Below are 9393 nucleotides of genomic sequence, written 5' to 3'. Positions count from 1 at the left end.
GGTGAGGCTATTGCTTTTCTTCTCACTTATGCTACACTTTCTTAGGCCTGGTCTACACTAGGACCTTAAATCGAATTTAGCAGCGTTAATTCGAACTAATCGCTCAACCGTCCACACCAGGAAGCCATTTAATTCGAACTAGGGGGCTAATTAGTTCGAATTTGGTACTCCACCCCGACAGGTGGAGTAACGCTAAATTCGCACTTGCTAGCTCGAATTAGGCTAGGTGTGGATGCAAATCGAACTTAGTAGCTCCGGGAGCTATCCCACACTGCACCACTCTGTTGACACTCTGGACAGCAGTCCGAGCTTGGATTCTCTGAGCAGCCACACAGGAAATGACCAGGGAAAATTTGAATTCCTTTTCCTGTCTGGACAGTTAGAATCTCATTTCTTGCTTTGACATCGGGGCGAGCTCCGCGGCACCTGCAACGATGCAGAGCTCTCCAGCAGAGGAGTCAGCCCAATGGAAGAATAGAATGAGATCCCCAGCATGGACAGACCGGGAAGTCCAGGATCTGATCGCTGTGTGGGGCGAGGAGTCTGTGCTGTCGGAGCTGCGCTCCAACAAGCGTAATGCAAAGACCTTCGAGAAGGTCTCCCAAGCCATGACACAGAAAGGATACAGCCGGGATGCAATGCAGTGCCGCGTGAAAGTCAAGGACCTGAGGCAAGGCTATCAAAAAGTCAGAGCGGCAAACGGACACTCCGGAGCACAGCCCCAGACATGCCGCTTCTACGAGGCACTGCATGCCATTCTCGGTGGGTCTGCCACCACTGTCCCACCAGTGACCGTGGACTCAGTGGATGGCATAGTGAACCAGGACAGTTCCTACTCGATGTTCGCCGATGGGGAAGACGAGGAAGGGTCCGTGGAGGAAGGCGCAGGCGACAGCGAACACAATGCCGCTTTCCCTGACAGCCAGGATCTCTTCCTCACCCTCACAGAGATCCCCTACCAACCCTCCCCGGCCGTTAACCCGGACTCAGAGTCAGGGGGAGGATCAGGCGGTAAGTCGTATAAACAAGAAAACATTTATTTGTACGAAAACATGTATACAAAAAATAGAAATTCTATATCTAAATACTATATCTAAAAGTTTTTAACGGGAAACTATACGAACAGTAGGTCCACACAGATTGGGTTGGAACAATAGTCCTCCAGGGACAATTCCACAAATGCGTCAAAAAGTTCCTCAAATACCCTCCGCAGGAGGTTTCTAGGAAGAGGTGCCTTATTTGGTCCTCCGGTGAAGCACACTCTTCCACGCCACGACATCCATAGATACAGGGGAACCATCGCCTCAACCAGCATGGCCGCGTAGGGTCCCGGTCGGTGAAGTGCTTCCCTTAACATCCTGTCTTTCTGTACTTGAGAGACCCGCCTCAGGGTAATCTCGTTCATGAAGTGCTGCATCTAATTAGGGCAATTAGTGAATAGTTACTGTTCTTAATGGTTTACTTATACTTTGCATAACAAAGCCCCTCGCTTAGCAGCCACGTGCTGTAGGCCACAGAGGAAAAGCATACATTGATCTTTCCCCTGCAGTGTCGGGAGTGGCTGCAAAAGGGTCATAGTATCTGATTTCCAGATTGCCTTTAGCAGGAGGGCACAGCTATCCGTTAACTGATAAGCATAATCTACTGTAAGGCTTACCAGGACTGTCTGCTAGACGGATTCAGCTATCTCTCCCGACTTGTTCGCTCTCCTGTGCAATGCCGCAGCCAATCAGAGCGTAGCCCAAAATGTCGTGCTTGTCTTGAGACCACGTGAGACTTGTTGCCCGGTACGGTCTTGTTCATAGAAATTGACTAGACGGTGTTCACTGTTCGCAAAAATGTATCTGTTCAAGGAAATCACTAACTTTCCCCATCACACAGCTTCGGCTCTTTCCCGGACTGCCCCGGCATCCCCCTCGCAGAGACTGGCAATGATTAGACGGCGAAAGAAGAAGACTAGGGACGAGATGTTCGCTGAACTGATGGCCTGCTCCCGAGCAGAGGCTGCAGAGCAGAAACACTGGAGGGAGACCCTATGTGAGCAGCATCGCACACTCATGGAACGTGAGGATAGGTGGCGGCAGGAAGACCAGCAGACCACCCAAACGCTGCTTGGTCTCATGAAGGAACAAACGGACACGCTTCGTCGCCTTGTTGATGTCCTGCAGGACCGCAGGCTGGAGGACAGGGCCCCCCTGCAGTGTCTCTGCAATCGCCCTCCCCCGCCAAGAAGTCCTGCCCCCCCTCACCCAAAAGTACAAGACGGAGGGGCGGTAGGGGCCGTGAGAACTGTCACTGAACCAGAACAGAGCGACCATGTACCCCGCACTTCTCACGTTAGAAATTTGTAGAAGTGCTTCCCTTATAGGCTCAGCCAGTCCCAAATCCAAGTTTCATCCCCCCACTGTTTATTAGATTAATAAAAGATGTTTGCTGTTAATCACTGTTTCGGTCATGTCTTTCCTGTCAGAGGATTTTTCGGTGTATGGTGTGGACAGGGGTTTCATACTTGCACGGTATAGCCTACAGTACCAGGGTACAGACTTGGGGAAAGGATCAACTGCAGGGCACACACACACTGCAGTCAGTAGGCACCAGGGTCATTCTGTGTTGTGTATGCTGCCCCTGGTCATTCCGTAATGTGTATGCTTGTCCAGGGTCCTAGCGCCTGCCACCCCCTTAATGTAAAGGCAGGCTGCACTTTCCATGCACTTCCAACAGATCAACGAGCCTATCCGCTGCCCTGAGCCCCAACAAGAGCCCTCATCCACGGACAGATACTCACCCTTCTCCCACACCCATCACCCCTTCCTACGCACAAACCCGCAGCCCACTGCCGTCATCCAAACCCCTATGCAAAGAAGGCACCACTCGCCCCTTCCTGCAAACCCTCCCCTTCATGCAGAACCACTTTCAGCCGTCCCCCACCCCAGAGACCTATGTAGGAGCAGGAGGATGTCAGTCCTCTATGGAGGAAGCGGTCTGTACGTCAGTGCACACCGTGCCCAGCACAGTATGCGTCCATGTTTCAACACCAGAACAGAAATGCAAAGTAAAACAAAGATTTATTAATAATTAGTGTAACAATTACTTTGCTTTAAAATGTGCTTTGGAAGTGGGGGAAACTTGGAGAACGCGGCATGTAGCCGCAGATCGAAATCGACACAAACAGACACAGGCCCAGGGTCAGTTTCTCTTGAAAGCAAGTGGAGAGTCATAGGTTACCCTGATCTCCGAGGAAACTTGCTTTCAAAGCCTCCCGGATACACAGCGCTTCCCGCTGGGATATTCTCTCGGCACGGGTGTCTGGCTGAGCGTAAACTGCAGCCAGGCGATTTGCCTCAACCTCCCATCCAGACAAAAAGGTCTCGCCCTTGCTCTCACACAGATTGTGCAGCACACAGCAAGCAGCAATAACTACGGGGATATTCTTTTCGCTGATGTCCGAGCGAGTCAGTAAGCTCCACCATCTCCCCTTGAGACGTCCGAAAGCACACTCCACCACCATTCTGCACTTGCTCAGCCGGTAGTTGAAGAGTTCCTTCTCTCTGTCCAGGGCGCCTGTATAGGGCTTCATGAGCCAGGGCATTAGCGGGTAGGCTGGGTCCCCGAGGATCACTGTAGGCATCTGCACATCCCCAACCGTTATTTTGTGATCCGGGAAGAAAGTACCTGCCTGGAGGAGTCTAAAGAGACCAGAGCTCCTGAACACACGCGCGTCATGAACCTTGCCCGCCCACCCGACGTTGATGTTGGTAAAACGTCCCCTATGGTCCACCAGTCCTTGCAGCACCATGGAAAAGTAGCCCTTTCGGTTAATGTACTCGCTGGCCTGGTGGGCTGGTGCCAGGATAGGGATGTGAGTCCCATCTATAGCCCCACCGCAGTTTGGGAATCCCATCGCGGCGAAGCCGTCTATGATGACCTGAACGTTTCCCAGGTTCACTACCTTTGAGAGCAGTTGCTCAACGATTGCGTGGGCTACTTGAATCACAGCAACCCCCACGGTAGATTTGCCCACGCCAAAGTGGTTCGCTACTGACCGGTAGCTGTCTGGCGTGGCAAGTTTCCAGAGGGCTATGGCCACTCGCTTCTGCACAGTCAGGGCTGCTCGCATCCGGGTGTCCTGGCGCTTCAGGGCAGGGGCCAGCAAGTCACAGAGTTCAAGGAAAGTGCCCTTACGCATCCTGAAGTTTCGCAGCCACTGTGATTCGTCCCAGACCTGCAGCACTATGCGGTCCCACCAGTCCGTGCTTGTTTCCCGGGCCCAGAATCGCCGTTCCACACCATGAACTTGACCCATTGCCACCATGATCTCCACGGCGCGGCGTACCCTGCTTTCTGAGAGGTCTGCGCCACTCTGTGAATTCCTGTCCCCACCGCGCTGCTGGAGCCTCCTCACCCGATTTCTCAACAGCTGGCTGTTGCAGAGGTGGACGATAAGGTGCGAGGAGTTGACAACGGCCATAAGTGCAGCGATGATCGCAGCGGGCTCCATGCTCGCAGTGCTGTGGCGTACGCGCTGAAACTGACAAGACAAGGGCGCGAACAGATTTCCCGCCGGCGCTTTCAGGGAGGGAGGGCGGTTGTGAGTGATGGTTGAATGATGACAGTTACCCGAAACCACCCTCGACACATTTTTCCCCCAGCAGGCATTGCGAGCTCTACCCAGCATTCCAATGGGCAGCGGGGACTGCGGGAACTGTGGGATAGGTTCCCACAGTGCCCTGGTTCCAAAGTCGATGCTGGCCCCGTTACTGTGGACTCAGAAATTCGAATTAGTGTATTTACTGTGGATACACAAATTCGACTTCGTAAGGTCGAATCCACAAATTCGACTTAATTGGATTCGAAATAGTCTTGTAGTGTAGACAAGGCCTCACACACAATACACTCAGAGGGACAAGGCCTTAGGCTACTTTCTAGCCACTTTCTGAGGGGCTAGGAGCAGAGAGTGCAGGAACCCCTGTGCTCAGGGTCACAACCTCAGCCCAACCAAAGTCACTGAAAAAAACTCAAATGATGCTTCCTCCAGCAGGATCACAGAGCCACACAAAAAAAACCCCATGAGGAACAATCCTCCTCTGTCTTCATTTACCCCATCGCAACCCTCTCAGCAACCCGCTCTTGCAGGAAGGACTGAGCTGATAGGAGCTCTGGCATAGAGACCAAGGGAGGGGAGTTGCTCCCCCTGGGTGTGAGCTGATCACAGTCTGACTCCCTGTAACGGGGCTCTGAGCTTTGCCATCTTGTGAGTTCTGAGTGCTGAGCCCCCCGGACCCTTCTGCTGGGAGCATGGGGATTGTACAACAGCTGCAAGCCCTTTTCCCGTCTCCTTGTCCTCCTCGGCTTCCCCAGACCTTCCCCACAAATGGTTCTATCAGGCGCTGGAGGGATCTAAGGACCTGCAGGTTTCCCTCACCCACCTCTTAAGGCAAACAGTGATTCCCTTCTCTGACACTCCTGGGCCTGAGCTTCTTTTGAGTTTTTCCCCAGGGGGCCTGATTCCCTGTGAAAATGTGTGTGTGGCATGTGGGGAACTCAGGCTCAGACTCTCCCCCACTAGATGAGTCCAACAGCACCTCCCCTTGGTGGGAGAATCCTAAATTCCACCCTCCCACCCTGGTTACTCTGACCAGCTGATGGCGGCAGCATGCTAAATCAACCCCAGCTCTCTGGTCTAGAAAGCAGCATCTAACCAGCCTTGTAACAGCTCTGGTTTGCTTGCTGGACACATAACAAACCAGGAAAAAAGGCAAATGTCAGACAGGGAACCTCAGCTCACAAATAAACACCCTCAGGCTCCTTCTACACTGCGACTGGGCAGTTGACTGACTTTAAATCTAGCTAGCTCAGTTGGTAGAGCATGATGGTCTTTCAGGGTGTGAAAAACCCCAAAACCACTATAATGAAGCTGACCTAAGCCGTGGTTAGATAGTGCTAAATGAAAGGAAAGATTGTTCTGTCAATGTAGCTATTACAGGGATGGAAAACCCCTCCAGTTACTGTAGCAGCTGGCTACTCCACAGTGCTAGAGCAGTGTCACAGCAGCATTTTTAGTATAGCTAGCCTCATGGTGAGACCAGATCTGGCTCTGTGGACACTCAGGCACTAGCAACATACTAATGCCTCCATAGTTGGCAGCATTCAAACCTGTGTGGGGAGACCCCAATGGATTTCTAGTCTATCATCTTAGCCACTCAGCCACAAGTACTTAATGTACAGTTACTTCACTACACCATGATTCTGTTCTCACAGAATTGTCACTTCAAATTGCTCAGACCAGCTCCCCCAGCACACTCACGGCTGCATTAGTGTAAGTGTGTCCATGGCTGAACAGCAAGAGTTCCTGCCCATTTCCCTTCCAGCTGGAGCATGATGAGAGTGTGTTTGTGTTTAATGACATTGCTATAGGTTGTTGTTCATTCCCCACACTGACAATTCAGACAGTCCCTTTCCTATTCGAATCTCCACCATATGATTCCAACAGCCGGGGTCAGGATTTCTCTGGGGCACTGAAATGTTTCAGGGGGTTGAACTCAGCCTTGCATTGCATTCCTGATGTTTCATGGACTAACAGCAGCAGCATAAAGAGCTGAGCCAATATCTCACTGTCAGAGGTGAAGGTGGCCACGTCCCCTCTGTCTGACCATCGCCATTGCAGGAGAGAAGGTTTCAATGGAATCGAATGCCCTGGCTCAGACCAGAGACACAGGGAGGTTTTGCTGTTCATGGATCTGTGCAAAGGAAATTGTGTCTCTGTGTGAAATTGAGGAGGGAAAAGAAACGTCCACATGGTGGCCCAATGCCCTAACGAATTTGGGTGAAGGAGTCGGGCTGGAAAATGATTTTACAGGAGTTCGTATCAATTTATTGCCCTGATTAAAATCTATGGCTAAAGGCAGCCACTGTTGTTAGTACTTGAACCTGTGTAGGGACACCCCAGTGGGTATCAAGTCCATTGCCTTAACCAGGGATAGTCAATTATTTTATTAAGATCTAAATTTCTTGGTCAAGATATAGTCAATGTCTAGACAGCAGAGAAAATAATACACCGATGATAATAAGAAGAATTTAGAAATAATTTGCACTATGGGCATAACTGTCTGCTTTGGGGCAGGGACAATAACACATCCTGCTGCATTCGTCATTTCAAAGGGCGGTTTAGGATTTTCATTCTCACACACGGTGCACAAAGCAGGACTCAACCTTTCCGTAAACTAAACAAGCTGCTCACAGATTCTGGCAGCCACAATGAGCATTTGGGTGAGAGCTCAGACCTGCCCCTGTCCCAGAGGAAGGGGGTCAGCTGTGTGGGGACTGGACCACTGACCTATCAGCTCTTAACTCCCAAACGTTCAGTAACTCTGTTATCAGTGCCTGTGAGTGTTATTTAAACCATAAGAAAAACCACACTGGGCCAGACCAAAGGCCCATCTAGCTCTGAATCTTGTCTTCTGACAGTAGCCAATACCAGGTGCCCCAACAACCAGTCAACAAGGCACCACTGGGAGTTGAACCCAGGATCTCCTGTTTACAAAACAGATGCTTTAGCCAGCTAAGCCATGGTGCCAGTGGGTACCTATAACACACTGTCTGCCCACACCTGACTCCCTGCCATCGCCACCAGGGCCTGAGAAGTTTGGATTCTGCAAAGCAGAGGAGCAGGTGAGGTTTTCCTTGCAAGCGGTGTGTGAGTGAATCTTTGGCCAGGTCTGCACTACAAAGTTGTTTCAGCAGAATTATATTGCTCAGGTGTGTGAAAAACACACAACGCTCTCTCGGTCGGTAGCTTGTGGCTGGTGCACACACTGCAATGCCATGTCTGGCGACAAAACTGCCCTGTTTTGCTGACAAAATAAAACGACTTCAATGAGAGGCCTAGAGCTTTTTGCAGCAAACTTAAAGTAACAGAGTAAACGCTGCTGTTCATTATATCACCATAACTGGCCTTCCCCAGTATCCCACAATGCCTGCTGTGAACTCGCCTGCCCTGCATTCCTGCTACAGAGCCATGGGCCCCTCCCCTTTCATCGCTCTGGGAAGTTCTGACAGCTGAGCCTGCTGCTCTGCTCCGGCAGCCAGGAGCAAATCACTGCCGTGGATGCTGCTCTCTCCCGCACTGCAAACACAGAGCAGGGTGGTGGGAACTTCCTTACATGGGGGGCACCGGCATCTGAATGTGACACCCCCATGACACCCCTTCCCTCGAGGAGGCTCTTACCTTCTAAACAGGGACTTCTGTTTTCTAGTAAAATCACTAAAAGGGAAGGAGAAAACTCAAAAGAGGTTCCTCCTGGCGCTCACGTCCATGAAACCGAATACTCTCTCTGTCCTCAAAGAGAGACCTGGAGAAGGAGATTTGCTGCAGCAAAGCCACAGGGGTCTCTGAGGTTTCCCTGGCCACTCGCCCCTCTCCTGCCTGGCTGATGTCAGCATCTCTCTGTGAGGTCACCACCTCCCCACCACCTGTGACCAATAGTCTGAGGTCCTGCAAAAGGCCTTTGTGATGTCACTGCCTCACCACTCCCTTGCTGTGCTAATGTTCTGCCCCTGGCCAGGCACTGTGGAGGTCTGAGCTACTCTGTGTGGATCACCCCACTCAAGGAGCGTTTGTTCTAGGAAGCAGGCCGGCTAGACAGGAAAACATCAGACGCTGTTCCCAATGCTACACTCAGTTTTTCAGAAACTTGTCGACTTTATGGCCAGAAGAGACCATAAGAGCATCTAATCTGACCCCCTGCATATCACAGGCCTCCTGTATGATACAAGAGCTACTTTTGGGCAAACACATTCCAGAAAGGCATCTAGTCTTCATTAAATGATATCAAGAGATGGAGAATCCACCACTTTCCCTAGAAGACATTTTTCTCCAGCCCTCAGAACATTTGGTGGCTCCTTGCTATTGAACGAGCTCAACCTGTTTCGCTTATCAAAAGAAGATTGAAAGGTGATTTCACGGAAGTGTTGAAGGGCCTTAATGGAGAGAAAATATTGGGTATGAAAGGGCTCTTTAATCGAGCAGAGAAAGGCATAACAAGACCCAATGGCTGGAAGGTGAAAAGAGACAAATTCATATTACAACTAAGGCACAAATATTCAATAGCGAGGATGATTCACGACAGGAACAAGCTCCCAAGGAATGTGGTGAATTCTAAATCTAATTACTTATGAATATTCTGTGTGTTTGTGTGTGCAGGGGAGGAACATGCTCTATGCCCAGAGGCCTTTATTCCTCCAGCCTGCAAGGACCGAGGGGATGTCAAGGGGTTGCTCCTTCATTCCCCCCCACAGAAAGGCCCTTCTTAGGAAAGGCAAAATCCTGGAGAGAAAGAGTAACACCAAAGAAGACTCCAGAAAGACAGATTTTTATAGTCACAGTGAGAAGTTTTT

At 50.8% G+C, this 9393-nt stretch overlaps 1 non-coding gene across 1 annotated transcript; it reads right to left on the bottom strand.

Annotated features, from left to right (window-relative positions):
* Window positions 1-7499: 7499 nt before the first annotated feature.
* Window positions 7500-7573, bottom strand: TRNAT-UGU. Its single transcript has one exon. It is a non-coding gene; the product is annotated as a tRNA-Thr (tRNA).
* Window positions 7574-9393: the final 1820 nt, after the last annotated feature.

The sequence above is a fragment of the Mauremys mutica genome, unplaced genomic scaffold (assembly GCF_020497125.1).
Source record: "Mauremys mutica isolate MM-2020 ecotype Southern unplaced genomic scaffold, ASM2049712v1 Super-Scaffold_100163, whole genome shotgun sequence".
NCBI lineage: Eukaryota > Metazoa > Chordata > Testudines > Geoemydidae > Mauremys > Mauremys mutica.
The sequence above is the reverse complement of the archived record's forward strand: the minus strand, read 5'-3'. Positions and strand labels throughout refer to the sequence as shown.